We start from the raw sequence: 27994 nt of genomic DNA, 5'->3' as shown, positions 1-27994 counted from the left end.
ACCAATGAACTTACCTTCATAATTTCATAATTGCCACTTTTCTACTTCTCCCTTGGCTCTCATCTCCTTGCAGCCACCTCTCCCTGCACCTCACCTCTCCACTGCTGCTCTGCCTCTGAAGCTCAGCAAGGATGGCTGTGACCTTTAACTCCCCAAATCAGGATTTATCATGACCCCATACCTCTAAGTCTTCCATACAATATCACTTTCCCAGGCAGCTCTACTTGAGCTACTTCTGTGTGGCCTGAGAAAACTCACTGATGGTCCACAACTATTACCTGAATTCACAGCAGATCCCTCATGAGACTAAATCTCTCTCAGCTGCAAGCATACACTGCACTGGGAAGAAAGGCCTGGACATGGATCTACAGACAGTGTAAATGCATTTGCATGCACTAGCTTGAGGATTGCCTGTTTCAAGTACTGTTACAATCCTGACTGGCTTTTTTTTTTTTTTTTTTTTTTAATTCTTGGTGCCAGTCCATCCTCTCAAGAGGAAACAATCTTGATGTCTGCAGAAAGAAACTTCTATTTCATAAGTTACATGGCTGCGTTTTTCAGAGAAGAAAAAGAAGAAAAAAACCTACAAAACACTGCTAATACAAAGTTAATTTATTGGTAGCAAGTAGCTGAAGGTAAATCTCCTTGTGATTATGCAAAACACAGTCTGAATTAACACCTTATTGATTAGTTGAAAAAAAGAAAGCTGGCAAAAATAATACAAGGTTCCCTGCAATAATTTAAAAAGTAAATCAAAGTAATCTTCAGATTTCCATTCCTTCCCTTTGGGGACTGTCAGAGAGTTTTTTAGCTGCCCATAACCTCATGTTGACTATACATTTTCTTCCCTACATAAGTCAGTCAGCAGTCTGTCAAAGCTCCTGAAGCACCACGTGTGCAAATGTGTCAACCTTTCTCCCCTAATGTTATAGTTCCATATACTGAGCTAATCATCATTTTACCTTATGATCAATAAATACAAATAAATACTTCTGAGCATCAATTAGTGTATGCTTTTGCAGGCAGCTACTTTAGGATTAAAAGAATCACTCCTTAAATGCATACGCATTTATCCCTCAACAGTAAAGGGTGACTATAATGATAGTCTCAGTGCCTGACTCAGATGTCTGTGTGCTTTTTAAGCACCTGGAATTAAGAGGTGGATCCCATTTAAATTCCTAAAGAGTTTTCTGAGCTAAAACCAGATCTATGAAATGAAAAACTCCAACATCTAATGTGGCTAATTTAATTCAGTTTCCAGGTAAAGTTGCCTCATATCTGGTTAGTAACCACAGAATAGATCTGCCATTTTTGAACCAGTGGCTTATCATAGAATTGTAGGATTGTTTAAATTGGAAATGACCTTAAAAAAATCTGGTCCAACCCCCCTGCCATGAGCAGGAACATCTTCAACTAGAAATTTGCATTTCTTTAGCAATAATAGTAATTTAAGTAGTCTTTCTGCCTCTGTGGAGTGGCTGTTTGTAGATGTTAGGACAGTAGAAGAAATTATTAAAAAAAAAAAAAGCATAAATACTAGTTTAAATAGATGTTCAAAGCATCTGTAAGACAAAACAGTGCTCGACCTAGAAACCTGAAGTAATATGACAAGTTAGAGATGTAGTCTTTGTAACTGATGTTTCACATTAACAGATACAAATTTCAGGAATGTAGTCAGGTATCTCTATGAACTCTAAACTGGAATCTAAAACTATTGCTTCTTTTTTTGTAGTCCCATAGTTATTTATTTATTTTTTCCCTCCTATAAAATTAATAGTTTACAAGAACTCAAATTCAACCTAGAAAAGACGAGTTCTCTCCAATGATTACAAGGAAGTTTTTGAAGTATAGAAATCTTCATTGTTTTCATCTATAAAACTTTTTGTCATACTTACCAAAGTTCAAATGTACACAAAAACTTCAGTATGGGACTTTTTTTCCTCTCTTTCTTTTTTATTTATTTATTTATTTGAATGTTATTTTCTCATATGGCATACTGGCACATACTAAACTAACAGAAACACACTTTACAAAACACATTTAATTGGCATAACTTTCATACAAGTTTCATTTCATTGTTAGCAATTGTTACAATTAAGCCATACATCAGAAGCTTATGTACTTAAGTTCAAGTGTTTTTTAATTGTATTAGAAGGATAATATTATAGATATATTTTAATGGGTCTAGATGTTTTTCTTCATTAAAATGCATTTTAAACTAAATTCATTCTCATCCAAGGACTTTGAAGGGTTAGTATACATTGTACAATGTTTATTCTCATTTCAACTACTTTAGTAAGCATTGATGTTTAAATATAAAAAGAGAGAATTTATATAGCTTATTTTTCTCCTCTTTCTTTCTCTCTTTATGCATATTATAATTGTCTTACACTTGTTTCTCATTAAAAAACAAACAAACAAACAAACAAAACCCCCAAAAAAAACCTGCACACAAATTGAATTCAGTAACATTAGAGATGAACTTCAATTCAGAATCGCTAAGGACTGTGTTTTCATTATATGCCAAAAGATCAAATTAAACTCCGTACTAGCTCACAGATCTCTTAAGCAAGCACAATCCTTATTGCATGACAATTAAAAGAAATGGAGACATGCATTAACTTTAAATACCACTTGTATTTCAAGTCCATATATACTAAAAATGGAGGTATAATTTTTCCTATCTGATGTAATGTACTTGGCTTTGTAAATGCAACAACTGTACCATTTGAAAAAAAATAATTCTTTATTTCTTCAGTATTTTCCAGAACAATGTATGTATAGCATAACCCTGGAAATTCCCTAGATGGATGAAAATCACAGTAGTGTACAGGATATAAAGGTTAAAAATTATGTATCTTGTGGTAGCCTTCATTCTTTATCAATGGTCTCAATGGCCTCGATCAGAAATTAAAATATTTCTGAATATGCAAAAAAATCCCAAAACCCAAACCAAACCCAAAAGCTAGTATGAGCAGATTAGTTGTGATACAAATAAAGGGACTTTTAAAAATAGTCACTTCCTGGACAAAGCAAAATAGAATTATCTGTCCTTGACAGTAAATTCAGAGGTGGAAAATATGACCAGGAACATAGAAGTAGACATAAAAATGACACCTGTCAATACTATCAGAGACTTTATTACCATCCAACCTCTGCAAATAGAAAAAGCATTAAATAATAGAAAAAGTGAGAGAGAGGGAGTGTAGGCAGGGGAACAGGAAAAGCAAGAACTGCAGTTCTGTGACTAGCTCAGTTGTTTGGAGCATGTTGGAAGCAACACCAAAGATGTAGGTTTAACCCTTGTATGGGTCATTCAGTTAAGAGTTGGACATAATCCTTCAGGATCCCTTCCAGCTCAGAATACTCTGCAAAATTTGTCAGCTTAATTACATGCCCTTTCTTAAAGTGTTGGTTAAGAAGTATAGGGTTGTTGAACTAATATTCTAGTAACAGTTTTTCTGTCTCCCACTGTTTACTCCTTGGTGGCTCACTGTGGTGTAGTGTACTGCACTTTGCGAATACAGGAAGAAGAAGGATGACTTTTTGAGAGTGCTTTTACTTTACACTGCAACTAGAAAATACATGAAATCCTTATTTCTTCTGACATTTCTCTCTCTTCACAACCTAAGCATAATGGCTTCTAACACTATCAAGATTTATTTTAATGAGATGAAAAATTGTTTATTAGATGGAAAAATTAGTTTCCATCACTACCACAAATAAAAACCCATCTTCACTTCCAACACCTCCCAAACCCCACCACACCCCATTATCACTTCAATACCTTTCTAATTTTTCCTTTAATGATACTTAAGTCTTTACTGATTGTACATTAATTTACATTATTTTATGTATTTTGCTGTGAAAAATCCCAAATCACAGCTGTAAAGGTTGCTCATAGTGAGAGCCAGAGACCTGTTCAACTTTTATCTCCTCCTAAGCAGAGTTTTTCTGCTATCTTTCTGGTAATGGTTCTTCTATCTTGCCCCCTTCCATCCTTTTCCAGTGCTGTAGACCTTCAAAATCCCTGTCCAGATGACATCAGAAGCTGATAGGTTTTGACAGAGAGCATCCCCAAGATTATCCAGTGCAGACTTTGCTTTTTCACTCATCAGTATAAGAAAGAAGAGTACAAAGGTATGTAGAAGACAGACCTGGCATAATTCACATGAAGACTATCCAATTCTTAAGGACTCTGTGATTGCATGCAGCCTACCAATCCCAAACAAGATATGAATTGATGATATTCAACAGTCAAGAATTAAAAGAAGAGGAAAAGGTTTCTTCTTTCTTTCTTTTGACTGTAATGTTCTGTTTTGTTTTACTTTGCAATATTACCCTTTTTTAAAAATATTTTTTGCTCCTGGACTATACCTATTATGCAACAAAAATACTGCCTTATTTTCCATTAAAAATTACTATTGCAGAAGACTAGAGGACTGGCTGGCTGGCTCAAATCAACCAGTTGAGAAATGGCAGGGAACAGGGCAAGCTCTATATAGGTGGAATGGTGCAGGCCCTCCCCCTGCATCCTGGAGCCTTGTATTGCGCTATGAAACACATGAGCATTTGAAAAGTCAGTGCCAGCCCCCACTGCAATGAGGGTGGTTGGCTGCCTCGGCCAGCTGGGAATGTTCTGGCTCTGCGTAAAATGCAGGCACGAGACTTTAGTTCTGAAATTAGCATAAACTTGTATGTAGTAGACTAGAACAGAGCAGGGCCACATATCATGCTCCACTACCTTAGATTTAAAACCCCCAGAAATCATGCTGAATCTCAGGGTGATTATCTTCCTCTCTTTCTCTTTCTCTTTCTCTTTCTCTTTCTCTTTCTCTTTCTCTTTCTCTTTCTCTTTCTCTTTCTCTTTCTCTTTCTCTTTCTCTTTCTCTTTCTCTTTCTCTTTCTCTCTTTCTCTTTCTCTTTCTCTTTGTTGTGGTTTGACCAGGAAGTGAGTTTCTGGGAAAGTTGTGGTCAAACTAATCAGTGGCCAGATTTGAAACTGACACCTGGTGTGGCCACCGGGGACCTGGATACGCCACTGAGAACACACAGGGGTTAAAAGCAGAAGATTCCCAGAGGGACTCTCTCTTTTGAGTCCGGTGGTCGGTGAGTTGAATCTGACCTCTCCCCTGCCCAGCTGCGTCTAGGAGGGCAAGGCCATGCGGCCTGTGGGAAGGGAGGCCAGAGCCCTGCAAGGGGCAGGGGTAGAGGAGACCTGGGATGTTTTGGGCAGCCCCCCCCGTGAGAGAGTGATAGAGACTGTGCTGGCTTGAAATTTGATATCTTATGCTGGCACCATGGCCAGGAGAAGAAGAAGAAGGAGAAGAAGAGGGGGGGTTGGGGCGGGGGCAAGGTGCCCAGCCGCAGGCAGACCGCAGCTGAGATTTTAATCTCATTGTTTTAATGCCGTTGGTACTGAGATAATGGAAGCTGTAAAAAACACCGATCCTCCCTATCTGAGAATTGAGAGGGGACGGGGGAGGGGCAGATGAGAAGAAGGCTTGACTGAGTGAAGAAATACCAGCAGATGAGAAGTGCCCTAGATGGAGGAGATGATTGGAGTGGCTTTGGCTGGACTTTCCTTTTACATGGCCACAGGACGGAACCAAATCTTCCTGTAATGTAGAGATTGCACCTTGGGGGAGGCGGTTGGCCAGAAGCCAGGAGTGACAAAGCCATTGTGAGAAGAAGTAGAGGGAACAGAGACTGATGGGAAGGGTGTGGTGGAGCCCTCTGCCTCCAGTGAAGGATCTCTGTTCCTGAGATCCCCAGGCCCCAGGAGAGTAAATATGGGGGGGACAGATGTCCCAAATGGTGAGAGGCTGCCACTTCTTGGAACTGGGCGAGGCATTCTTCAAAGGACCTGAGAAGCAGTTTGGATCCATGGACAGTGGTGAGAGCACTGGATATGGAAGGAAGATAGTCACCATGGCAGATTCTCTTTGGGCAGCTGCCATGTGTGAAATGGAAGCACAGGAGGTTCCAACTGTGTTTCCTGGGAGGCCCATGGTGCAAGAGGGAGACTCCTCTCTCCTGGAACTGGGGGGAGGTTGTGTGAAGGATGGTATTGGACTGAGAATTCAGTGTTAGAGGGGATTGAGTGTTAGAGGGGTGGGGGGAGGAGGAGGAGGAGATATTCCATTGTGGATTGCTGTGTGTGGGTTTTTTTCCTTTCTTTCCCTTTTGTCTCTTACGTTGTAGATTAATAAATTGTTGTGTTTTTCCCTCCATTCCCAAGTTGGAGCCTGCTTTGTTCTGTTTCCGGGTCACATCTCACAGTAACCGTTTTGGAAATATACCTTTCATGGGGGCCCTGGCATTGTGCAAGGGTCAAACCATGACACTCTTCTACTTCCTTTTTCTTCTTCATGTCTTCTTCTCCTCAAATTATATTGACCAAGGAAAAAAAACAGTCATTGCCTTGTCGTCAAGTGCCTTTTTGTGCCTGGAGACAAGTTAAAGTTTTCTAAGGTAAACTTTGTTAATGATTTAGTCCCTTGAGCTGTAAACCTTGCAAAAATGTTGGTTTTGAACCTCTAGAGAATTTTGTAGTTTCTCCTGATTACTGACCAGGATAAATCCAACTGCTGTTCTCAAAGGCTGCTGGGTAGATTTGGGTATTACAGCTCCAGAAAAATCCTCTGTAGTCATATTCATATTGATCCAAACACAACATTTTTCCCCTTTATTTTAAATGCCATGATAGCAAATAAACAGAAATTACTTACTCTATACTATACTAACAAACAAATACACTACAATATACTAGTAATCAAAAAGGGAAAAATACATACACACTTATCTATAGTATTACATTGCTGCACACACTGATAGATTTTGGTGTGGCCAACAAATTCCCAGGCAACACATACGCATTTAGTTTGGATGTCCCTGTGCTCATGCTCAGATCTTACTGTCTTTGGGCTGACACTGAGGTAATCTTCAGCAAATTTAACCAGTCACTGAATATAGTTCACTAGTTAAATGCATGGTTATCATTGTGTTTTATAGAAATAAATTTGAAACAGTAATTTCGTTTTTACAAAAACACACATGAAGGCAAATGAAATAGTCTAAAGAAATTAGGTCAACCTAGCAGTTAAAAAACCTAAACATATATAATCAGTCTTGAGGTGGAGATAATGTAGATAAAGCAAAGAGGATAAAACAAAGTGTGGTACATACTACCATCTAGTAAGTAGACAAATTTCTCTCTGAAAGACTATGATGCAACAGAACTATGAATAATGATTCACTTTCTTGAATTGCAAAAGTTATTTTATTAATACTGAAGAAAGGAGTATTTTCATTATCTAAATAAGAAAACAAACACGTATATCCCTATTAAAGGATAGGGAATTGCAAGGTTGAAATTTGTATAACTGCTGAGCATTTACCTCCGTGGATACAGCATGTTTGTCTGAATTGCCAGTGACTGCAAATGACACATTTCTATAACTTCATTTTAGTTTGGATTGGAGGAAACACATTAACTGACAGATAATGAAAATGTCACATCAAATTCTTCACATGCTCAAGTTCATTTCTATATAATGCCATTAATTTGTAGTGAGATATATTTCAGGAAATTCATTATCAGTTTATTTCTAGTATGGAAATTAGGATTACTCAAGTGTTATATCTGCAAAAGTTTTATTTTCAATCTTAATTGTTGTCTAATCTTAAGAATACTAATGAATGTATAACAAGGCTTTAGTAGTAATATGGCCAACTTGATAATGCATAATTCAATCGGGAAAATACATCATTCCATAGGCAACATAATCATCCATGAACTTCTGTTAATTGATAAAGCATTCCCAAAGGAAACTCCCCAGATATGAAAAAAAAAATAAAATTCTGAGTTAGTGCAATCAGGGGAATGCATCCTCCTCACTATCTTACAGAGATAAATAATTGCATTTTTTGCAACAGACGAGAAAGTGTTAAACAAAATAAGAGGTATATAGCTAATATCTTAAAATTGTTATTATTCCACAGAAATAAAAAAAACCCCACCTTTTTGCAGATTATGAAAGAACAACACTAGATTTAAATTTCTTGTTTCTTGTAAGAAAAAACATACTATTATTATGTTTTTAGAGTATGCACTGTAAAAACAGTGGTTTTGGATTTTTGAATTGATTTATATTTTACTACTAACCATTCAACTACTAACTGACTTCACTGCTGAAAAAAACCCAAAAAAACCCAAAAAAACAAAAAAAAAAAAAAAAAATTGCAGCCAAAAAAAAAGAAAATTAATAACTCACAAATTAAGGAAAACATTGATTAAATATAGCACATAGTATAAATTCAGGTCTGGGAATGTGCTACCTCTAGTATAGAACTAGACACCAGATATTTCTGATAAAGGGAGATTTCTGATACAAGGAATTGCTTGCATCAGAAATATCAGGGTAAACAGGACTAAGGCAGTTATCATTCCCCTGTACTTGACATTGTTGAAGTTGCACCTCAAGTCCTGTGTTCAGTTTTGGGCCCCTTGATGCATGAAAAATTTTGAAACACTGAAACATGTCCAGAGAAGAGCATCAAAGCTCGCAAAGGGTCTGGAACAGAAGTCATATAGGAGTGGTGGAAGAGCTGGGGATGTTCAGCCTGAAGAAGGGAAGGCTTAGGGGAAACCGTATTCCTCCATAAAAGAAAGTTGCAGTGAGAAGATGGTTGGTATCTTCACTTAAGTAAATAACAAGACAAGAGAAAATGGCCTCAAGCTGTGCCAGGGGAGGTTCAGATTAGATATCACAAAAACTTTCTTCATCAAATGGGATGTCATGCATTAGAACAGGCTGCCCATGGAAGTAATGGGGGCCTCAAGCAAAGAGATACTTAGAAGACTTGTAGATGTGATGCTTAGAGACATGGTTTAGTGATGGACTTGGCAGCGTTTTCCTGATCAAATTGACCCTAAGGGTATTTTCCAACTCAAATGATGCTATTCTTTGATTTCTGTGGAGTGGATGCAAAAACAGAACCACCAATTATGTTATATATATACATATATTATATTTAGACTATATGTCACCAATTAGTGACATATAATCTAATTTTTTTTTTTTGATATGTAGGATGTGTCTATTTGGTGGATAGTGATTCCAAAACCCATATTTCTGTTCTGCAAGACATGTTCTTCACATATACCAGTCAGGCTCTCAGTGTCTCCAAATCCAGTTCAGACCAGCATCATGGATCCAGGTAAGCAGGATTCTCATTGACTGGTTTATTGGTTTAAACATTGACTGGATGCCAGGCACCCACCAAATCCTCTCCATCCCTCATCTCCACAGCTGGACAGAGGAGAGAAAATATAACAAAGAGTTCATGAGTTGATATAAGGACAGAGAGATCACTCACCAAATACCATAATGGGAAAGCCAGATTCAAACTGGAGATATTAATTGAATTTATTGCTAAAAAATCGGGGCTGGATAATAAGAAGTAATACAGGACCTTAAAAATACCTGTCCCCACCCCTCCCTCCTTCCCAGTTCTGCCTCCTTTACCCCTGCAGCACAGGGAGACAGTGAATGATGGTTATGGTCAGTTCATCACACACTGTTCCTACTGCTGCTTAGGGAAAGGGGTCCTCCCCCTGCTCCAACATGGGGTCCCTCCCACAGGAGACAGCTCTCCATGAACTTCTCCAGTGTGAGTCCATCTCATGGACAACAGTTCTTCATAAACTGTTGCAACAGGGGTCACTCTTCCACAGGGTACAGTCCTTCAGGAGCAGCGTGCTCCAGCATGGGTCCCCCTCAGGGTCACAAGTCCTACCAGGAAACATGTTCCAATGTGGGCTTCGCTTTCCACAGGCCCCTGACAGGAGTTTACTCCAGCACAGGCATCCCATGGATTCACAGCATCTTCTCAGTCATCCACCTGTGGGTCTTCTCCATGGATGGATCTCTGCATCCCTATGGTCCTTCCTTACTCCAGATTACTTTCTTAGTCAAGAAGAGTTAAAAATACTATCTTTAAGCTATATGTGCTAATGTTCTTTAAATTAGTTTTCTAGACCTGAACTGTCTTTTAAAATTATTAACACCATCCAGTTTGGCTTTTGCCATTTCTTATGAATTCTTCTGGGGAACATGTGCAGATAAGATACAGTAAAGAATGATTTAATTTTATTCTGATCAATGCAGAAGTAAAATAATGTTGGCATCATTTTGAAAGTGAGTGTCATAAGCTTAACCACGCATAAATATTCAACAACAAAACAAAAAAAATCAAGCTAAATCAAATCAAACAAATAACTAAATAGCACAAAAAAGAAGAAAAACCCAAAAACCTTTGTTGACTCTTAATATTGACTTTAGAGAATATTCTGGTAGAATTATCCTCCCTTTTGCAAGATAAAACTACTCTTCATACTCAATAGTGCTTGTTCAGAAACTTTAGGCTGTGATAAGGTTCTTAAAAATGACACTTATGATACAGAGTATAAGAGAAAAAAATATTCTTTAACCCCACTTGGTATAACACATTGGTGGTATTCCCAGATGTGAGCTGTTGTTTCTACTTTTGTGGCTACATACTTTTTTATGCACAGTACCATTAACAAGGATATCATCAGGAATATATAGTGTGTACACAGGTGTGCACCCAGTCATCCGAAGACATTTTTCAAACAGTATAAACTATAGTTTGACATTTGATACAGTTAAGCAAATTTCACTGTGTGATATTTTATCCTCCGGAATGACCTTGCTTGCAGGAAGGGTTATATTAGCTTTTTGAAATCTGGATATCTATCCTATTGACTTGCTGGAAATAGAAATGACAGTAAAAGAATCCAAGGGCAAAATACATAAGGAAGGGACAAACAATGAACAAAATGCACCTGTTGAGACATCTCATTTTTATGTCTCACACCTTTTAAAATTATTGCATATTTCTATGAGTTCTTACTGATAGTTAAGCATTACAGAATGGAAGTGTACATAAGGATACAAAATAAATATCAGCAGAGCTGGGCATTTATTCTTATTTATATCACTTTTATGTACACAAACAGGAATTACTAATTCTTGTCCTTTTGTATGTGACCTGCAATATAAGGACATTACAAAGGTGCTGCCTCCAAAATGAATTTTAGTTGCAAGATTAAACAAAGATAGATTCGCTGTATCATTCTCTTTTTAAAATCACAGTATTCATAGGAAGATTTGTATCCTGTTTGGAAAGTCAAACTGAAACAGAAGCTTTTTAATATGAGTTAAGACTGTTTTTAATTGGAAACTGAAATTAACTATTTGTGGGATTTGAGTTAATGTTTGCTTCATATTAAAACAGAAAGTAACAAAATGTCTAAATATTGACTATTTGTAAACTGTTCCAAATTAATTATGAAATGTGTAATGGTATGTTATTCTCTGCCTTTTTTTTCAATGTATGGTGTAAGTCCTCACACACAAAAAAGGAAATATCAAAGATAGGGAAATCACTGTTATTTCCAGACAAGATACTGAAGGGTCTGTCAGTTCCTTAGAACTGTAATGATTTTCCCACTAAATACAATATTACAAATCTTTAACACTTAAATTTCAAAAATTTTTTGTGAAATAGATAAACTGGTTTAAAAGGATCACTCAAATTAAATTCATACAGATTAATAGGGAAACATCATCTTCCATTACAGTGTGACTAATAGGTAGCTGCTGAACAACATACAAGTGGTTTGTATTTCAGCAAATTTGGGGGTTTTTATTTTCAATATTTTTTATTTTCTTTCATTTCTCTCCTTCCTTGCAATCATAATACTAAAAGATAGCTCCATTTTAAGGAGGAAAATAAGCTACAAACTCTGTGGTAAGTAACGATGTATCTTCAAATTCTTAACACAGTTTAGGCTCACTAATGAGTGAAGAAATTATTTTGTTTTGGTGTGTACAAACACCCTCAGAGATCTTCTATACCTCCTTGATTCAAGTACTGTATTGATGTCTTTGTTTGATAGATGTATTATTGATGCACTAATGACTTTTGGAAGATTGGTCATATTCTTGCTACTCACTACACATAAAGGTAGCCCAAACAACCATTTCTGAAAAGCAATAAACCTAAAATGCAAAATCCTAAAGACAAATGGAATAGTTATAATTATTTATAAACACCTCACAAGTAATGAGACTAATTCTGTATAGGAGCCTCCCAGAAAGCTCAATAAAGCAAGCTGAATTATTTATGCCTGTTATATCATCAAAAGTGCCTGGCTTTTGAATATATACTTATTGTGCTCCTAATAAACAAGCTGAAGCAAGGTTTTCATTAGCAAACCATTGTACTCTTTCATGTTGTGCACATGCTATATTATACATGATGAGGTACTGAAGAATTCAGAAAATACTTTAGATGTTCTTTTTCTGGGAAAAAAGTAGAAGGATGCAATCCACCTGAATTCTCCTGACGGCAGAAACATCAAAGGTATGAAATAAAATTCTGATAGCCATGACCCTGCTTTTAGTGGTGTATATTTTTCAGTCAGAATGTAAAGCACTGGGGTCAGCTAGCAAATACCCTACAGGTTTGCTACTGTAGATGAAATTGTAAACATCATTATCTTTTCAAAGGAGTTCAAATATGGCAATCATTAACTTTGCACACTCAGCACTGCATGTTAATCTGACAAGATCAATATGTTGCCTCAAAATTGCAGTGCTTTTACTGCTTATTTTGAGGAAAATAAATCTCACAAATATATTAACACTTCTAGAGTGTGCAATGAATAAATGTAATTAAAGTTAACAGTAAATATTTTCTACATCTTAGTAATTTAGTACAGAAACAATCAATTTTATATTCATAATGCAATATACATATCTAGAGTTCATGGAAATGAAAATAAAGGTGTAAGTTAAAGAGGTGCAATTAGGTATACCATAGAGACACATGATAAAATTTTCTGACATTTACATTCGGAAGTGCTTGTATGGTGTACAGTGGTCTCCCAGCAGAATCCTGACACAAGTTTCACAACAGTACAGGTGAGTTTACAAGTTATACAGAGACTTAGAAATTTCCTCAAGGACTTCAGTATGCCTTGTAATCTTTTATTCATGCATGTAAAGCAAGGAAGGAAACAGACATCTGAGTTGTACACATAAGCCATTTGAATATTTACTATTATTGAAAATTAATCTACTTCTAAAAACCAAATGGACTTTGGTAGGTTATTATTAATATACCACACACTAAAATTCTAAATGTGTATCACATTTATCCTGAATTCTGTATCAAAATTTCATGAATGAGAATGTAATTGCTTAACCTAAACCAGGGACTTTTTCAGAAAATTCAAAACAATGTTGGAGTAAATGAATACAGAAATTAAGAGATTTTTTTAAAATTTAAACTAAGTAGAAAACAATGCTAAATAATACAAAATAATTTTGTTATTCCTGGCAGCTTTTCTGATAATTTATCTTTGTATTTCCATTCCTAAATAGCTTGATTTTTGACTCATTAAAGCTGAGTTAGTCCTTTCCTGCTTTGTTTTTCACTCATGACTATTTATACCAAGATCAATAAATTCCATTTACTGAGACTCTCAGTATCAGAGTACCAAGGTTATAAAAGACATATTTTGAAATTGCAACTCATATTTCTTTTCATCCAGCCTTATTCACATATAAGAGCTAATTCCTGATCTGCTATTGACCTTGAGACAGATACGATTAACGCTTGTACAAACAGTTCTCCTACACAAATAGTAAAAATTAGACAAAGATGTATATTATTAATTACATTCTTTCAGTTAAAAACGTGGGAAAAATTGCAGATGAAGAGAACTTATTCTTTCTGTTTTCCAGCCACTTTACTGTCACAGTAAAATCAAAAGCTGTTAGAATAAACAAATTAAGTCCACATTTATGAGGGTGCAGAAACAGTTAATTAGATGACGAAATACATACTACTTAGAAATGTTCAGAACTACTCTGACATAATATTTTGAGCTCTTAGATTCAGCTGAAGGCCAGAATTCTAGCTGAAGTGTCTGGTTTATGATATTTATTATCCTCATATCCAATACTTTAAAGAAAATAAAACAAATGTTGCACTAATGCTAGAAAACTGAAAAATTCATTTCCTTTCTTTGACACTGCAGTATTTGATACTATACAGTTAAATAATCATAGGAATATTGGTGGTTCAAGGGGAAAACTAGAAATCTATACTGTAGAATTGTAGAACAGTTTGGGTTGGAAGAGTCCTATAAAGGATATCTAGTCCAACTGCTGCTTCAGTGAGCAAGGATATCTTTAGCTAGATCAGGTTGCTCAGAGTCCTCACTGTCTAACCTTGAATGTTTCCAGGGATAGAGGAAGAGTGGCTGGAAAATGGCCCAGCAGAAAAGGACCTGGGATTGCTGGCTGACACAGCTGAACATGACCCAGTGTGTGCCCAGATGGCCAAAGAGGCCCAATGGCATCCTGGCCTGTATCAACAATAGTGTGGCCAGCAGGACAGGGGCAGGGATTGTCCCTCAGTACTCAGCACTGGTGAGGCCACACCTTGAATCCTGTGTCCAATCTGAGCCCCTCACTGCAAGAAAGACATTGAGGTACTGAAGTGTGTCCAGAGAAAGGCAATTAAACCAATGAAGGGGCTGGAGCACAGATATGGTGAGTAGTGGCTGAGGGACCTGGGCTTGTTTAACCTGAAGAAAAGGAGGCTCAAGGGAGATGTTGCTGCTTTCTACAACGATCTAGAAAGAAGATGGTAGTGAGGAGGAGGTCAGCTTCTTCTCCTAGGCAACCAGCAACAGGACAAGAGGAAATGGCCTCAAATGTACCAGAGGAGGTTCAGGCTGGATATCAGAAAGAATTTCTTCACAGAAAGGGTTTTCAAGTATTGGAACAGGCTGCCCAATGAAGTGGTGGAATCACCATCCCTGGAAGTATTCAAGAAATATGTGTTTCTTTACAAGGTGATCTTCAGTCACAGATTGAATTTAACGATCTTGGAGGTCTTTTCCAACCTTTATGATTCTATCTGCCACTTCTCTGGGAAACTTGTTCCAGTGTTTCACCACACTCATCACAAAATATTTGTTCCCTATGTCTAGTGTAAACCTGCTCTCCTATAGGGTAAACATTACCCTTGTGCTGTCACTACAGGTCGTACTAAAGTCTTTCTCCCCATCATTCTCACAAACTCACTTTAAGTAGGAAAGGCTGCAATAAGATGCCCCCAGAGTCTTCTCTTCTCCAAGGTGAACAAATGCAACTCTCTCAGCCTTTCCTCAGAGAAGTGTTACAGCCCTCTAACTCTTTTCATAGTCCTGGTCTGGACCTACTCCCACATGTCAATGCCCTTCCTGTGGTGAGGACTCAAGGGTGGGATGCAGTACTCCAAATGGGGTCTCTCCAGAGCAGAGGATGGTTGGTTCATTAGTTTAGAGGCTTTAAAAAAACAAATAAAATTACATGCAGTAAAATGGTGATGAACTTTCATGCTTCACAATCTGGAATCACAGGGAATGTTTATTAAACATGACTAGCATCACCTATGCCTTAAGAAAAAAAAAAAGCAAATAAGTGGTATCTTTGTAGGGAACAGATTGCTTTTATGGAATGTAGCGTAATTAGGTACAAATCAAAAACATGTGACTAAGCATCTCAAAATATACAAGAAGCCTTTCAGATGTACTGGGGTTCATTTTGAACCAGATTTTATATCTTTATTATCTAATTATTATATTTTTTAATCTTTAGTGTCTAGTCTAAGTTAATTTTCTCTCTACAGTTTGTGAAGAAAAGTCAGAACCCGGAAATAAAGTTCATCCTGATTATGTCTGACATTTTACTTAGGAAGAGACAAATCACTATTGACAACAAGCTTAAATTAGATACTATCTGTTGGATGACCAATGTTAAATTAGATTAATCTCTTTTTTAGTCTGTGATGGCTCAATGAGGAAGAGGCAAGAGTAAAACACTGATTTACTGTTTCTAATTAAACAATTCATTTCTATATATGAGTCAGAATAGATCTTCCATTTGCCTAACAACAATAACATAAAAAAAGAAGAAAAATGAAAAGAACAAAAAACCCCCTGCTCTAAGTCACCTATTGAAACAGCAGATGAATGTGTTTTCAGGATCAAAATTAGAGTGCCTACATTCCTTTTTCCTTCTGGTTCTGATAACGAATTTATTAATCCCTTACCGAATTCCACCCTTTTCCTTAAAACATTTATCAGATGAAGCTATTTAAGCTATTGTTCATTAGTTTCAAACTAACTTAAATCCCATTATCATCCTTTGGGCATCAATTTCTTCTTAGAGTTCCAAGAAGAGTTTTATAACCTAGCAATGGCTAAGGGCATCCAATTTACTTTTATGTCTTAATGCATTTCAAAAACTTCTAGTGTTAACATTACAAAGAGAAAGTTGAACATGGAAAGACAGAAAGGGAAAAAAAAAAGAAATTTGTCAAATAAGAGGCAAGGATCTTTTATGTTGAAAAGTTCAAGGATGTTTACAAAAGTGATTTTGCCTGTGTCCATTTCTTCCCTACTGTCAGGCTGGCAATTTGACTTCAGATGTGTCATTGTCATTTTTCAGCACAGAAAATCTAACAGAGGAAGGACAATAAAAAGGGGAAAGAAAAAGAGAGGTCAAGAAAATTCAAGGAAACTAGATTTTTTTGTATCTTGGACAAGTTTTAAACATGCTTTTATAACAGGTGATATGCAGAGGTCCATTAAATGGACTTGCCCTTTGAATAATTGAAGCTCAATGAACAAAATGTACATCTCACTTTTATTCTAAAGTGATATTTTCAGAGAAGTAATAAATAATTTCTCTCCCTCATAAAGGGAACATATGGCAACAAAAGCCTTCAAAGTTTCACATATAATGCACATATATTTTACATGTCTTGCTTTACATAGTTTCATATGAATTGGCAACTTTTCTTTGGTATAGTGGAGGTTCTTAAACTTGGAATAACAAATTCTAGAATACTTTCATGCAACTCTTACTTTCAAGTAAGGAAACACAGTGAAGATGTGATGTTTTGGGGGTTTTATCTAGACTTTGCACCAGCATAACAGGTAATCTGAATTTGTTTGTTGTTACTCCCAATACTTCCAAGCCATCTAAAAGTCTCTATTAGCAGGTGAGGTAATTATGGCATCCATAATTAACAGAAATAAATGTGACCTAAATGAGATCTATGTTTTTCTGGAGCAGTTACTGTAAAGAATGTGAGATATCTTAAGGAATCTTGCTTAACATTAGGCAACTAAGTTTACGCAAACCAATTAAATGTTCATTTTCAGTGTCATATATTTTCATACTGGAAGATGGACTCTAATTAAAACAATTATTTTCCTTTATGATCAAATAAAAGGTCTTTCAAGGGGACAGTTAAACTCACAAGTTTGGCTTCCAGTCTAGGGGCAAAGCAAATTTAAAAAAAAAAAGCATTTCATGCATTCATGTAAAACACTGAGAACCAAGGTGAAGGGCTTGATAATGGAAATTGCCAGCTGTTAATAGAGATTTGTAAGCCTCATAAATAGTATTCAGTTTCTGACTAAACTTACCTATCACAAAATGTACTAGAAAAGACAAGCATGACAGAAAAGTAAACCAAAATCACTTAGTTATGGCATTGTATTTATATTTCTCAATTCCCGTACGCTTGCTGGTCAAATGACTGAGACTACATATTCACTTCAGCTTGGCTGGTCATCAAAAAATCTCTTTAAAAGTTGTTAATGTCATAGATGTTCAATGGTACATGTTTGAACATACCTTATATTATATTCTGTTTAAAATGTAATTAAATTCTACTTCATTCTCAAAATATTACTTACTAGAAATGAAGATTAAGTTTTCAGAGTACATGAGTTCACACTCAGAAAAATGTTTCCTTTCATTATAAGGCCTCTCCTAGCTATATAAAGTGCAAAAAATTCAGCTTTTACTTTTTTGTCAAGAAGAAATTTACTAATATCTAAAATTTTTTTACAAGCACAAAACTATGCAAAACCAAATAAACATTGAAGTAAAATGCTGATAAAGCAACATGACTCAATCTTTAATTAAGAAAATATATATCAGTATATCTCAGTGATGTGAACCTAGTTTGAGAAACATTTTGCATCAGTTTTACTAAGGACATTTTCCAAAAAAAGTTATTTCATTAATGCTGTGCTAGTATAGGTCATATTCATTAGGTATAAAAATAGAAAAAAATAGATAAAACTACTATAAAGTATCATGGACATTGGTATGAGACCACAAGTGGTTTATCAATTTTGGAGTAGATACTCCTTCCTGTAGTTTCAAGGTCTCTGCTGAAAATAATTACATGTGCATATATATATTTTTTATATTGCTATACTCTCAAAGTAAATACATGCTGTCTCAGTTGTTATAAATATGCAGAATATATAATCAATTTTCATTTAAAATTCTGGGTGTTACATTTTAATCTTACTTCTTCAGAGAGGAAATACAGCGAATTGTATTTATAGCCCTGGTTCCAGAAACATATTTAAACTGTGAATTTCTCAATATATCTCTGAACTGATAATTCAGTTTATTTCTTATCATGCTTTTTATTATAGATAGTCTATTTTAAAAGATTTTAAACATTAAGATAAATCTTTACTGAGCTCAAACGTAACAGTTTTTTAAATCTTGTAAATAAATATTTTGTTAGTACAAGTGACTTTAGTTTTTGGACAAAGGGTCAAAAATACACAGAATGTAATATTTTAGAATGGAATATTTTGAAATATAAACTTTATTAATTTAATTTGTACATGGTATAATATTGCCTCAGTCATATTTTGTTCTGTAGATAGATCTGCTTAGAAAGTAAACACTATATCATTTCACAAAACTAATATGAGGGACACAAATATCTAAGGAATTCACTTCAGCAAAACCAGCAAAGGCCACTAGACACAAAATTAATTTAGTGACACTGAGAAGAGCAAGAAAGAGCACTATAAGAGGAAACCAGACAGTGATATTGGAGCTCACTGACTTCAGGTTTAAGTGAGATTCTTCTCATTTAGCTGTTAATATATTCTACACAGGCATCTGCCTCTAGGCTGTCTTCCTCATTGTGTGGGTTTTGCATGGTTTGGTTTTTGGTAGCAGTGGTGACTTCTGTGAGAAGCTGCTGGAAGCTTCCACCATGTCCAGCAGAGCCAATCCCTGATGGCTCTGAAGATGGATGTGCCACAGGCCAAGGCTGGGCCTCTTCAAGATTGTAGTAATGCTTTTGTAATAACATATTTAAGAAGAAAATCAAAACAAGGGAAGTTACAAAGATTTAATTCCAGCTAGAGAAGAGGAGGAGGTGAGAACATCTGAGGGGAATATAGAGACACCAAGGTCAGTGGAGGAGGAGGGTAGGAGGTGCTCCAGGAACTGGAGCCAAGATTCCTCTGCAGGCTGTGGTGAGACTGTGGTGAAGCAGCTGTGCCCCTGCAGCCCATGGGGATCCACAGAGGATGCAGAGATCCAGCCACAGCCCATGGGGGAGGTGCCCACTCCAGAGGGGGTGGATGCCTGGAGGAGGCTGTGATCCTGTGGGGACCCAGTGGAGAGAGAGAGAGAGCCCTGCTTCCAGGCTGGAGCAGCCTGTCCTTGGAGAACTGCACCCCATGGAAGAGTGACCCACACCACAGCAGTTTTGGGAGGACTGTCTGCCTGTGGGAGGGACTGACACTGCAGCAGTGTTGGGAAGACTCTGCTTGTGAGAGAGGACCCAAGCTGGGGAGAGCAGGACAGGGCAGGGTGGAGAGGAAGTGGCGGAAGTGGGGAGGGAGGGAGGGAGGGAGGGAGGGAGGGAGGGAGGGAGGGAGGAAGGAAGGAAGGAAGGAAGTGGCGGAAGGAAGGAAGTGGAGGAAGGAAGGAAGTGGCGGAAGGAAGGAAGTGGCGGAAGGAAGTGGCGGAAGGAAGTGGCGGAAGGAAGGAAGGAAGTGGCGGAAGGAAGGAAGTGGCGGAAGGAAGGAAGTGGCGGAAGTGGCGGAAGGAAGTGGCGGAAGGAAGTGGCGGAAGGAAGTGGCGGAAGGAAGGAAGGAAGGAAGTGGCGGAAGGAAGTGGCGGAAGGAAGTGGCGGAAGTGGCGGAAGTGGCGGAAGTGGCGGAAGTGGCGGAAGTGGCGGAAGGAAGGAAGGAAGGAAGGAAGGAAGGAAGGAAGGAAGGAAGGAAGTGGCGGAAGGAAGTGGCGGAAGGAAGTGGCGGAAGGAAGTGGCGGAAGGAAGTGGCGGAAGGAAGTGGCGGAAGTGGCGGAAGTGGCGGAAGTGGCGGAAGTGGCGGAAGTGGCGGAAGGAAGTGGCGGAAGGAAGGAAGTGGCGGAAGTGGCGGAAGTGGCGGAAGTGGCAGAAGTGGCGGAAGTGGCGGAAGTGGCGGAAGGAAGGAAGGAAGGAAGGAAGGAAGGAAGGAAGGAAGGAAGGAAGGAAGGAAGGAAGGAAGGAAGTGGCGGAAGGAAGGAAGGAAGTGGCGGAAGGAAGGAAGGAAGTGGCGGAAGGAAGGAAGGAAGTGGCGGAAGGAAGGAAGTGGCGGAAGGAAGGAAGTGGCGGAAGGAAGTGGCGGAAGGAAGTGGCGGAAGGAAGTGGCGGAAGGAAGTGGCGGAAGGAAGGAAGTGGCGGAAGGAAGGAAGTGGCGGAAGGAAGGAAGTGGCGGAAGGAAGGAAGTGGCGGAAGGAAGTGGCGGAAGGAAGTGGCGGAAGGAAGGAAGGAAGGAAGGAAGTGGCGGAAGGAAGGAAGTGGCGGAAGGAAGGAAGTGGCGGAAGGAAGGAAGGAAGGAAGGAAGGAAGGAAGGAAGGAAGGAAGGAAGGAAGGAAGGAAGGAAGGAAGGAAGGAAGGAAGGAAGGAAGGAAGGAAGGAAGGAAGGAAGGAAGGAAGGAAGGAAGGAAGGAAGGAAGGAAGGAAGGAAGGAAGGAAGGAAGGAAGGGAGGGAGGGAGGGAGGGAGGAAGGACCTTTAAGTCATGTCAGTAAAAATGTTGTAAGACATGAATTTAATAAATATTGTGTTAATTTGAAGTCAATAAGGTATGAAAACAAGAAAATCTTTGCCAACAGGAAAGGAATCTGATAATTAAGTAACATAGCAATGAAAGACAATTCTGAAGAAAATGGTACAATAAGAAGTAATTCATTTAAATGCAATTTGAGAAATATAACATGCTATTGAGAAATATAACATGCTATATAACATGCTAGAATAGCTACCTAAAGATATAAATTACAAGAATTATATATCCCTAAGTGTTAGGATAGTCTATTTTGATATTTTTGTGCCAATAAAACTTCACTGGTGTGAAAAGAATTGAAACCAATGAATGGTGATAAACAACAAAGCTGAAACCTTGCTTTAAACCCACCTTCACAGAAAGCCTTTCAGACAGATGAGTACTAATCCAAGTGAATCACTGCCATCTATTTAATGCTTCCAAAGATCAAGGTTTGTTTTAGAAATCTGCACAGTATTTGAACTGGAGAGCTACAGGTGACCAATGGCACTTTAATTAGTTCAGGCTCTGGATCAATCAGTGATTTGCTGGTGCCTGACAGTTCGCATGCTTTTGACATTATTGATCTTTGTCCATTCATTAATCTTCTTTCCTTCTAAATTGTTTGGATTCCTTAATTCTTTGTATTTTCTCTGTCATCATTCTAATTGCATGCATGCGAGTCATTGCAATAGATCTTCATCTGTTTCATTTGTTCTTTTCCATGACATTCAGTAAATTTTCTTATTAAAATTTTATTTTAAAGATTATTTATGTGTGGCATTGAGTTATATTTGTTGATCAGAGATAAAATCTTTGTTCAAACATTCACTGTGACTGCTACATTTCTGAAGGGATGCAAAAAATCCTTTTCTAACAGCTGGTGCTGGAGAACGCTATTAAATGATGCCTTAGTTTAGTAAAAAGATCACTTTATGAAGGATAACTAGATATTGAGTTTGAAATACAGCCCAAAAGTAAAATTTCTTCAGCAAATCCTGATTCTTCTTTGCTATTTTTGAAATTTGAGTGATCAGAAACTATCCACCTGTTCTACAGATCAGTGTTTGGCCACCTCTTGCCTCTCATTAGGGAGCATTCAGTACACGTGGCCACTGTTATGAAGGAAGTATTATGTGAATGTGAGAAAACTGTGGAAACAATTAGTTTAATATTATTTGGAAGAAGACCAGCTAATACTTATTGCTGAAGTCAGAATACCTATTATCTATGCTCAAAAAGAAGTAAAAAATCTAATGCCTATTAAAAAACTTCATAAACTAGTTAAAAACCCCAGCTGCAATAATCCTTACAGTTTACATAATAATCTGAGATGACAATGCTAATCTGAGATTAGCACTTTATTGTTATGAAGGAGAAAAATTATCAGTATTGATGATGGAAAAAGAGTATCACCTATGACAGTAGGTCCCAGATCCAAAAGAGCATTGCTTTAATGTTGCCTTAAGGTTATTCTGATATCACACTTCTTTTTCTTGCTGCGTATAGTTTTCCTATCTGTTCTCTTCTGCTATAAATGATTACATGCTCAACCTGTATAAATAATGACCCAAAGATGGCAAAACCTTTCATTTGTATCAGAATCAGACAGTGCTATTAATAATGAGCCTCATTAGGCTACACTCAAGCTTGCCTTAGCTACAAATTTAAGTCACTAAATATAAGTCACTGAAAAAACAAAGAAAATAATTATGACCTTTTCAGTTCTTTCCAGCATGACTCTCATCTCTGCTTTTATTTTTAAAAGAGATGGGGAAGGATTTATGACATTTAAAATAAATATTGAAGTAAATTTAAAAGGGTTGAACAAACCATTTTATAGCTGGGATGGTGGAAAAAATACAGACAAAAGATGGAAATACAGATATCTACTTTCAGTTTTAATTTGAAAGGATTTTCAGGCAAGAGCACCAGTCTTTTCACTTGTTTATAATCCTTGAGTTTGTTTGCGTGTATATAGATATATACACACACAAACACACCCATATTTGAAATATTATTATAAATACTAATGCTTACCCTGATAAGCTTGAATGCTGAGGGAAAGGCAAATCAGATTCTTTTGACTCTTTTTAAAACTGTTATGTCAAATTCAATAACAGTGTTAGGCTTCTAATATTCTAGTGAAAACCTTAAATATTTATTGTCAGTTCTTTATGTAAGCCACATTTGCTTCTTGCTTTTATTTAAAACATAGAGAAAGAAAGAGAAAAAAAAAATCATCATACACGTCTGTTGCTTTATTATAAAAATTTAGTGGGCTATATTTCATGCACAAAACAATAGGCACCACGTTGTAATAAAGTTTAAACTTTAAAGTTTGCATATGTACTGGACTGTTTTTCTTTCAAAGGTAACAAATTTAATTTGTTAAATTATCTATTGCACTAGAGAGAATAAAATTTCACAGATCTTGAATGACAGCAGAATTTTCAAAATAAACTACATATCTTTTGAGAGTATACATTGTCCTGGTGGGCCAAGGCAATATATGCTATCTTTTATCTGAAGTCAAAAAGATTGATTTTATTCTAAACATTCTCCATTTAAAAAAAATAGAAATATCTTTAAAGCTGAAGAGGGAACCAAGGGGAATATTTTCTCAACACAGAATAAATCTGGATCCTTTTTTGCTTTTAATAATGTCAGCATGTCCTCAAAATGTCTTTTTGGAAAAACCTGTTAGTTCAGCGAGAATAATTTACTAGTCCATTTTTATCAAGACATGACAAAGTATTATGACCACTGTGAATAAAAACACAGTTAGACATTAAATTAATGAGACTGGCATGAGATCTGCTTCCAACTCACCATTTTCAAATTTACTTTGTAGTCTCCTTTAAGATGATGCAGGATTGTATCTATTAAAGCAGCATGCCACAAATATTCTGAGGGGGAAAAAGAGTTCTGATGCTATTAGGTAATATGAATAATCTAATTAGTTCATTTTTTGCTGCAAACTTACAAATATATTTTTCTCCTTTTAATTATCTTCATCTTTTTATGAGAACTTTGGATCTAAAATGGTGACTATTTTAACAAGTGGAACACTGATATACTGTAAACCTGCATGAAGCATTACAAATAAAACAATCCTAAGATGAGGAAAATAATTAATCAAACTGAATTTTCTTTTTAAGACTTGCCATATTATTCACTTCTCTCATGCAGAAGAGAACTCCACTCTGATATCCTGATATAAAACTAATTTATGTTTAGCAACGTGGGGGAATTGAGCTGCACAAAAAAACCACAAAAAATGTTCATAGCACAAGCATATCTCCTAATGTATTCCTATTTTTTTCAATTATGAATGCTTCTATGTCCATCCTTTAGTGAGGAATTCTTCAAGTATTGTATGAATGAATAAAAACAAACATAAAAATATTCTGCATCATTATGCCGACAACATCCTGTTGAAATTAGCATTTTTGGTATAGAATAGTCAACAAATAGAGGAAAATTGATCTATTTTAAATCTAACACTGTCAATTTGTATGGGACGATTAGATCAAAAAAATCTAAGAGGGACATGCAGTAGTCTAACTCTCCAGACTTAACAACATTAAAAACACCTAGCTTTGATTTTGGACAAGGTTAAAGACACTAATGGCTAAGGTTAAAGAAACTGATATCTTTGTGGGTTGGGGTGCTCATGTTTTTCTTCTATCGTCATCCAATCATAAGTTTATATAAAATATATCAAATCCATCTAAAACCAAATTTTTTATTTTAAATTAATGTAGGGATGGCTAGACATTGAAAAAAATATCTCAAGACAAAGAGATAAGTAATGGATTTTGCAGTTTTCATGTTTTTACACACTTCATTTCATTAATGTCCATTAACAAAATAGCTTCTTAAAAGTTGTGAATGGAATTTCTCTCTATTAATATGTTTCTTATTGATACAATAAGTCAATAGTGTTATTCTCATATGGCACACACCCACTAAGTCTTTGTGCTTTCATATAGTCAATAAACAAAGCCCTCATCAACAGAACGATTGTAGACTTTGGTTATCCTATGTTTGCATTTTTTAGAAACTTTTGATTCTACCATTTCCAACAGTGGGGTTGTATAAACGCAGTAGAAAGAGACAGATAATTATGCTTGAATATTAAGAAAAATGTGACAGCTATTCCTGGGATTTTTTTGTCTCCATCAATAAGAACTTCATACATAGTAAAGTATGTATTACTGCTGCTCATACACAAACTGGCAAACACATTCTTATGTATTCTGAAGAACATATGAAAAAGAAAATGCTCAGTTTATCTCAGAAAGAGCCAGAATATTTTCCTTCAGCACTACCTTTTCTTTAGTATTTCTAGCACTTTTGTGTCCCTTCTGTGTAGTTCCATTTGCTTACTCACTCAGCCTGTCTCACCCTCATTTGCTACACCTTTCACTCTTTAACTATTGCCCTGTTGTTAAAGGAACTGCCTGTGTAATGGGAACTTGGAAAGAAGAATTTACAGCTGCTAAAATTACCTATAGTATTCTTTTTCTGAGAGATAGGTCTCTATCTATGAAAAATATCCTCCAGATTTTAAAGATTTTCATTACTTTTTATGTCATGGTTTTGTAACTAACTTTAAGGTTAGTGAAACACAGAATGGTTTCATTAGAAGGAACTTTAAAGGTCATATGGTTACAGCCCTCCACCATTGGCAGAGACTCCTTCAACTAGACCAGGTTCCTCTGGACTCCATCCTACATGGCCTTGAACTCTTCCAGAGGTGGGACATCCATAACATTACTGGGAAAATTGTTCCAGTGCCTCATCACCCTCCTTTTTTAATTTCTTTCTAAAAAAGTAAAGAATTTCTTTCTAATAACTAATCTAAATCTACCCTCTTTCAGTCTAAAGCCAATCTTTACATATCCTTGCAAAATGTCACTCTCCAGGTTCCCTTTTGGGACTGGAAAGTCATAAAAAAGACACCCTGGAGCCTTCTTTTGTCCAGGATGAGGACCCCCCGCCCCCAGCTCTCAGCCTTTTCTAATAAAAGAGATGCTCCATCTCTCTAATCATCTCTCCTGTTGAATTGCTCCAAGAGGTCAATGTCCTTCTTGTGCTGAGGACCCCGGAGCTAGATGCAGCACTTCAAGTGGGTTCTCCACAAAGTGCAGTAGAGGAGCAAAATCCTCTCCCTGCTGCCCACACTGCTTTTGCTGCAGGTCAGGACACATTTGGCTTTCTGGGCTGAGTGCACATTTCTGGGTCATGTCCAGCCCATATCCACCAGCACCCGCAAATCATCCTTGGCAGGGCTGTTCTCATTTGTTCATCTCCCAGCCCGTATAGTTACATATTGCTGCAGTATTTTGTACTTGGATTTAATAAATTTGGATTCCCGTGGGGCTACTCCTTCAGCCTGTCCCAGTATCTTTAGATGCTTTGTTTTGTAAGAGAATGAAATAACAGAGATCTTGCAGCCATGTCACCACTGCTCGTAAGTGCTGCTCTGAAGTTATTTGGTACAACTGTACACTGATGAGTTGCATCCAATGATGGCAAACCCAGTTATTTTTCTTAAAAGGCTTCATATACTTTGCTTCAGACTCCTGAGTAGGACTTCTTGACAACATGAATACAACATGAATACAAATTAACACTCCAAGTACTGTGTTTTATCAGCTTTTTAATGTACAAGAGGAAGTACTTTTATAATGTCCTGATTCTGAGAATAACTAATTTGATAACTTTCCAAATAAGAACAGTGAAATTTCCCACTGACAAGAAAAACTAGTGAAGTGGGAAATGCATTCATTGTTGGAGAGCAACTTCAGTATGTAGCACACTGTCTCAGATTCATAGCTAGCCTACAGAAGAAAGCAATTCTGCATGTAATCCATACAGAACGTTATGTTGCTGTTTACATTTATTTTTCTGAAAGAAGATAAGGGCTTGTAGTACTAGAAATATGATCAAAACAACTCTATTGCAGTGCCAGCATTTAGAGGGTAAGCAGTTTCATGACAATCAGTTAAAAAAAAATCTTCTGGATCTTGTTCTTAATAACACTGTAAAAGAGAATATAGTTTCTTTTATCCCATGATTTAGGAAATAGAAGAATGTCAGTACTAACCATCATCTCCAGGAGCCAGAACTATTTGAAATACATATACCCAGTTACTTCTTAATAATAATTATCATATTTGAATTATAAATGATTTTAACTAACTTTTATTCTATTTTAAAATGTGCTGTTAACATCTGTAATTCAAAGTTGGTTTGGTTGTTTGTTTTTTTTTAATATGGAATGCACTCCTGTATCAGAAAGATATCTCTCCTCCATTTCCATGGTTTTTTTTACTTTGCAGGCAATAAAAAACTTCCCAGTTTGGAATGCTCAGCATGGGCTGGAGTCTGAAACTGTGTCAACTGAGATCTGAAGCACCTCCTGTTCATGGATGAGACATGCAAATCTCAGTGTATGACAGAAAGATGGGTTCTGGCGAAATCCATCAGGTCTTGCAGTCTAGTTTGTCTGGGAATCAGAGATGTAAATCCTGCCTCAGAATGCACCTCCTCCCCAGTGTGGACACACGGTCACTTCCTGAGAGTTTAACTGCTTTCAAAAAGCAGCCTAAATGCAGTTTCAATTAGCATAAATTCAAAATAATTAAAGTGCAATATGTGCAAAGAGTTTTTTCTCATTAAACCCAAATAAGAAAATAATTTCTTTATTAAATACATTGCTTCATTGCAGAGAGAAGCAACTGTTATTTCTTCATCTATTCACCAGTCATTTGCTGCATCATTTAATTTGGACATGATGGCAAATTCAAATAATAAAAATAAAATAAAACATAATAAAATAAAATAATAAAAATAATAATTAGTAGTAGTGGTAGTAGTAGTAGCAGTAGCAATAGTAGTATTTTTACAATATAAAGCCTATGCACAAATAGCCACATTTAGAGTAAGGGTTCTTCTCTTCAGAATAATTTCT

The 27994-nt window shown here is 36.8% G+C and overlaps 1 long non-coding RNA gene across 2 annotated transcripts; it reads left to right on the top strand.

Annotated features, from left to right (window-relative positions):
* The first annotated feature begins 5179 nt into the window (after window positions 1-5179).
* On the top strand, window positions 5180-27781 carry LOC135293943 (uncharacterized). 2 transcript variants are annotated; one of them, XR_010356062.1, is made up of 4 exons: window positions 5180-5896; window positions 9096-9222; window positions 14343-14651; window positions 27363-27781. It is a non-coding gene; the product is annotated as an uncharacterized LOC135293943 (long non-coding RNA). The 2 variants fall into 2 exon arrangements; XR_010356063.1 differs by lacking the exon at window positions 5180-5896 and adding an exon at window positions 6208-6474.
* Window positions 27782-27994: the final 213 nt, after the last annotated feature.

Source organism: Passer domesticus, chromosome 2 (genome assembly GCF_036417665.1).
Source record: "Passer domesticus isolate bPasDom1 chromosome 2, bPasDom1.hap1, whole genome shotgun sequence".
Lineage (NCBI taxonomy): Eukaryota > Metazoa > Chordata > Aves > Passeriformes > Passeridae > Passer > Passer domesticus.
Note: the sequence above shows the minus strand (reverse complement) of the source record. Positions and strands in the feature narration are given on the sequence as shown.